This window comes from Bidens hawaiensis, unplaced genomic scaffold (assembly GCF_021521415.1).
Source record: "Bidens hawaiensis isolate Kalapana, Puna unplaced genomic scaffold, B.hawaiensis_p1.1 tig00002477_1, whole genome shotgun sequence".
Lineage (NCBI taxonomy): Eukaryota > Viridiplantae > Streptophyta > Magnoliopsida > Asterales > Asteraceae > Bidens > Bidens hawaiensis.
The window spans coordinates 1,652,994-1,659,267 of NW_027491136.1; positions in this window are offsets into that span (position 1 = coordinate 1,652,994).

Here is a 6,274-nt window from a genome sequence, read left to right on the forward strand (position 1 = left end):
TAATTTTGTCAGTTTAGTCCTCATAGTTTTAAATATTAGCCAATTACGTCCCATCCGTCTAACGGCATCCAGCTATGCCGTTAGTTTAAGGGTATTTTTGTTTTTCTCCTTTTAATTTTGATTTAATGATCATTTTAGTCCCTGTGGTTTTATATTTTTGCGAATTCAGTCCAAAGTTTGAAAATTTGTCAATTTAATTTCAGTTTAATTCAGTTTTTTTATTTTTTGTTTTTTATTTTTTATAACCCTGAAGAGTATAATTCAAGCCCAATACCATCGAGCAACCTCAAATACTGGTATGCATTTACTCTGTTGACAACAGTAATCACACCCCCCCTATATTTAGTTTATAGACATTTCCTAAAATCTTCTCCATGATGGAATTCAATGGTAAAGTGGTCAAGGTAATTCCTTGAAATCGAATTATACAGAAAAAACTAAAAATTGTTTTGTTGATTAATGTATAATAGTTGATTACGACCCAGATTTTCGTTATGATATTTTAATCTCTAAACCCTAAATATTATGCATTCATCAAAGAAACGATTTTTAGTTTTTTCCGTACAATTCGGTTTTACGGAATTGCTTTGACCACTTTACCATTGAATTCCACCATGGGGGAGATTTTAGGAACCGTCTAGAAACTAAATACGAGAGGAGGGGGTATGATTACTATTGTCGACAGAGTAAATGCAGACTTGTTTGGGCTTGGATAATGCTCTCTAGGGTTATAGAAAAAAAACTGACTTAAATTGACAAAATTTCAAACTTTGGACTTAATTGGCAAAAATATCAAACCACAGGGACGAAAATGACCAATAACTCAAAATAAAAAGGAGAAAGACAAAAATACCCTTAAACTAACGGCATAGCTGGATGCCGTTAGACGGATAGGACGTAATTGGCTAATATTTAAAACTATGAGGACTAAATTGACAAAAATACAAATTTTGGATGGAAGTGGCGAAAGTAGCAAACCACATGGACGAAAATGGCCATTAACTCAATAGGGATATACTAAAAATTAATATCTTATTTTTTTTAAAAATATATATATATTATTTATAATTAAACAGTTTTATTGTAAAAAAATAAGCGGGTTGGGTCTTACCAAACCGAGATGGCTTTTAAACCGGGCTATACCATCTCATTTATGTGTGAAACCATTTTATTATCAAACCCTAAATATATTATTAACTTCTTTATAATGAATAAATTAAAATTCAAAAAAATATATAACTATTATAAACGAATAGTGTAAAACAACCCCGGTATTACGGGAGGATAAAAACTAGCATATATATATAAGGAATAAAGGAATTTCATTTTAATCAGGTTTATTGGCCGAGTGGTTTTAGCGCTTCCTTTCCAACAATACTGATTTGTCTAATTGGTGTTTGAATCTCATCTCATTCTTAATTTTTTCATACACCTTTCTTTTTTAAGCTTAAATCCTAATTTATCTCCAACCCATAACATATTCCTATTTAAATAAATTTTACACCCCATTCTAATAAAATAAAGTATTACCCATATTCCCTTAAATTTTATATTTAATCTCACTCGTTTACTTAAACCTCTTCACTTTCTACAAACTTGGTAAAAGACATATTAATGTTAAGCGAAAAAAGATCATTGATGCAAGATTACATTTGTTATATAAAGAACTTATTATTGTTGATTCCATATCGAAATAAAGTACGAAAACTTTTGTATCAATAAATTATGAAAAAAAGGCCCCTGATTTTTAGTTAGCTTTGAGTCCCCATATTAGTTGGGCCGGCCCTGCAAACTGTTATGTGAACATAGACTTTAGTTCATCTTTCAATAAGTGAGCATGCTAGAATAGGAGAAGAGCCTTGACCTTCTATTATATTAGTCCCGCATGCTAGCTGCAATCTTTCTAAAGCAAGAAGGGAAGGGAGAAAGTTTACTTTGAGAAAGAAAGGCATTCTCTTCTATTTGGATTCTAATCGGTGCATTATTGTTTATATTTCTCGTTAGCTAGGCTTCAATAAGGACATTTGGGGCTTAGTAATAAGATAGAAAAGAAAGGTTTCATCAGGGTGCGAAGGTTTGGAACTTTATACAAACAAAGAGCGTTTTCTTTTAAATGACAACTGCTTCTTCCTGCTGTCAGGCCTTGCACGAAACCAAGTCTTTCAGTAAGTGAGCATTCTAGAATACAAGAACTAATATGGATTGGGCTCATGCCCCACTCCACCTCAGCATAACATGGTTATGTCAGGGCGGTAGAGGGCGTGATGGGGCTGGCAGGCATGAGGGCTCTTTCTAGCCGTTATCAAAATCAACTAAATATTTATCCAGTGACCTATTCCTTTATACTTCAAGCTGTTGGATACTTCTTGTAAATAGCTTATGTTTATGCTCATAATCCTTTAGCGGCACTGCAATTAATGAGGTTAACCCTTTGAGTTAATTTGATAAGGGGACATGAATTTCCATCACCAGTCCTAAGCATTTGAACACAAAGTTATGTTCAAATGCTAGAAAAATGTAGGTCTTCCAACATATCTGATCCAACATTCATAAACTTCGCATAATCAATCAGAGATTCAATATTTCTTACTCATCAAGAAATATTCATACATTTATCATAACATTAACATACATAAAATCATGCCAAATTTATTATATCATAATAAAAGTCCGAACTTCATTTGAAAAGGATGATAAAATAAGTTTAGCTCACTATGAGCATAAGAGCAACACACTTTATCAAAACTAACTTCATGAATGAAAATGGAAGTTTTCAAACCAAAAATTGATGCTAGATGATTAGGATGATGCAGATCTCCTCCTTTGGTGATTGAAAAGCTTCTAGAATGCTCAAGAACGGTGAAGATGGCGGCTTTCTGAGAGAGAAAACTGGTTTCTCTCTCCAAAATTTGTCTCATATGAAGAATTTTGTTGTCTCCTGGGCTAGGCACGCTCGTATGTACAAGGGTGCAGGTGTGCCTCCTTACAAAGGCACGGGTGTGCCTGTCTGACGCATGGGTATGTGGGTGGGAAACCTGGAAATGCTTCTTAAGATTCTTGCCGATGTTATTATTCGGACAATGCACAAAGCTCAAGAGTTGCGAGAATGTGTTGGGCGCAGGGGCGGACCCACATACATTTGACCGGGGTCCCGAGACACCAATGTTTTTTAAAAATTAATTAGAGGCGGTATATTAAATTTTGTAACGACCCCATAAAAATTAATACTTGGAACCCATACTATTAAAACTATAACGGGTGTAGTGGAAAATCTGTTGTTTTCCCTCTAAGAGGTTGCAGGTTCAAGCCTTACCATACTCTAATTTTGTTGTGTTTTTATATACTAGTCAATATTAGTTATTTAGTTAGTGTATTTGTGTCTTTCGTTAGTTTCTCCCATATAGCCATTATCACCATGCAACATATATAATGACAAAGTGAGTTTTGCATATGCTTTTATTATTTATCTTGATTATGTGTATTATAATTAATCATTTATTTATGTTAGAGTTATTTTTTCATGTTTGGTCATGTATGTAAGATTATATATATATAACTTACGTTTATGTTTTCCGGGTATGAATAAAAATGAATTAAAAGTCTATGTTTTATCTAGTTTCTAATCTAGATTCTTTCTGCTTACTCGTTTCCAATGACACCATATTTCCGTGTTTTATCATGTTCCTCGCCTCGACCCGACCCGAATAACGACCGACCCGAAAATTTTGTAAATCGAAAAAACTGGGACCCCATTGACAAAAAATCTTGGGTCCGCCACTGGTTGGGCGGGGGTGTGCCCGGAGTAGGCCCCGCTATAGGGCTAGAAGAGTGTAGTTATTGTTGAGCACGAGCTGAGGCACAATTGTGTCTGGCTAAGTCACGGGTGTGCCTCACTGTCAATTTGTAGCAATTTGATCAAACTCCAACAATCTTTGATCCAAATGCTTCAAAATCAACAACTTTGTCGACTAATACCATAAATTCACAAAAGAAGTGTTTAACTGTTGATTCTCATGAATTTTCCAATAGATAATTAAAAAATGGGGGTAAAAGTATGTAAAACTTATAAGCATATGACGCGCCACGTGACAAGACTAAGTCTTGGCTCACCTGATGTACCATCTAGTATCGAACCAAAAGTTAAAACCACCTACAACCTAAGATCAGTCTTCGACTAGGCAAGCTAGATGTGTCTCCAACACTTAGAATTATTCAAGAAAGCATAAGGATGTAAAGAATTAATACAAGCATTCCACTGATTGTTAACAAATAGGATTAAAATACAAGATGACAAAAGGTAACGGATTATGGCCTAACCTAAGTAGTACATGCCAATTTACATAGTTATATTGGTCAAATTACATGGTTCGAGACCATAATTTACTTAATGAATAGGACTTGATTGAGACTGTAGACACAAACATACAAAAAACTGATACAATATGAAAAGATATGTACCCGTTATTAAGAAACAAAGATGAGGTAAAAGACTATGTGTTTAATGGTGTTTATTCCTAGGGTATTTCAAGGATTCGACATTGATTTGACTCCTCATATAGTCAAAGTCCTTTTTGAAGGATTCATTTCGTAGAGGAGTCTTTCTTTTCTATCTATGATAATTCTATGTGAACTAGTTTGGAAGGTTGATTCGCCACAAAACGTAAAATGTTCTTCCAACATTGAAGGTGCATCATTCCTTATAACTTATAAAAACTTTTAATATTATATTAATATATTATTATGAGAGCTTATTTTTATGTAAAATTTGGTCATCATCAACATTTTCATATTTAGCAAAAAGTTATAGGGGTGTTTTGAACATTCTGATCATAAGTTGTATGTGTGCCGATACAATTTTGATCATTTACATTTTTTCCCCGATTTAGTGTCGGTGTCGTAACGGACCTAACCGATGCCAATCGAATTTACATTGTTGCACCGCCGCAACACGGTGGGTTGTTTACCTAGTTTTATTTTTAAAATAGTATTAACACCCACCGCGTTGCGGTGGGAGGGTGTAAAACCGTGTATTTACACATCCACTCCACTCGAAAGCATGAACTTGCCACCATCGCCTCCTTCGGTCACCATCCCCTCTCTCATGGCCAGTAACTATCATTAACCATTAAGAAAACCGAACAAAAAGCATACGTAAACATGCTGAACCACATACGCTCGTTGCGTCGTGTTAACACATAAAAGTTAGACCGAAACGAAAAATATAGAAAAAAATAACTAAGTCAACTTAACATCTACGCGTTGCAAAGGGGCCATAAACGGGAAAAAATAGACATAAAAAGATTGAACCACAGACACACGTTGTAGCATGTTAACTCATTAAATTTAGCCCAAAACGTTAAAAAAAATTGTAAAGGATGAAAAATATAAGAGGCCAAAGTTGAAAGTGAAAAATGTTGGGGGCTAAAATTAAAAGTATTTTATGACATATTTGTAAACTATGGAAAGTGCATGGGCCAAAACTAAACGTTGAAAAGTTGATAAAAAGAAGTTACTAAAGCATGAAGTACACTTATATGCACATAATCTCCCACAAATGTATATATATTAGTTGGCTTACCTGCCGCGTTGCGGCGTAATTGGGCTGCCAACTGGATGTTGGGGCACGCACATCTTACGCTTAAGTCAATGTTACAGTTAAACATATGTTAAAACGGTAACACAGAGTTAGTTACCTCGTACATAGAGGTGCACAAAAAACCCGAACCCGGAACCGGACCCGGAAAAAAACCCGGAACCGGTTTTTTTTTAAACCCGGATTTTTTATACCCGAACCCGACCCTACCCGTAGGGTACGGATAGGGTATGACTTTCAATGCTGAAACCCGAACCCGAACCCGAACCCGTACCCGATACAAACCCGATAATACCCGAAACCTGGTTCTAGTTATACCCGAAACCCAGGTTTTTTGCATATCCGAACTGGATTTTTTTACCTGATATTAGTGTTTGTGCACATGTGTCTGTGTGACACTTGACAATGGTTGTGTGGCTACCCACAGATCTATAGTCGTTCTTCAACAGATCTTTTTTGAAGCACATATTTGATATAAATATTTTGTTTAGAGCAACGTCTTTTGATATATCAAACAACAATTTAAAATACATAAAATATATGTTTTTTTTATATCATTGTTTAGTTATTTACATACGCCCTGCTTGCGGTGCGCGCATATAATGTATATATGTGTGAACCCTCGGGTGGGCAAAAGTAAAATTGCACTAATTTTGACGTTATTTTACTAATCTCGTGAAA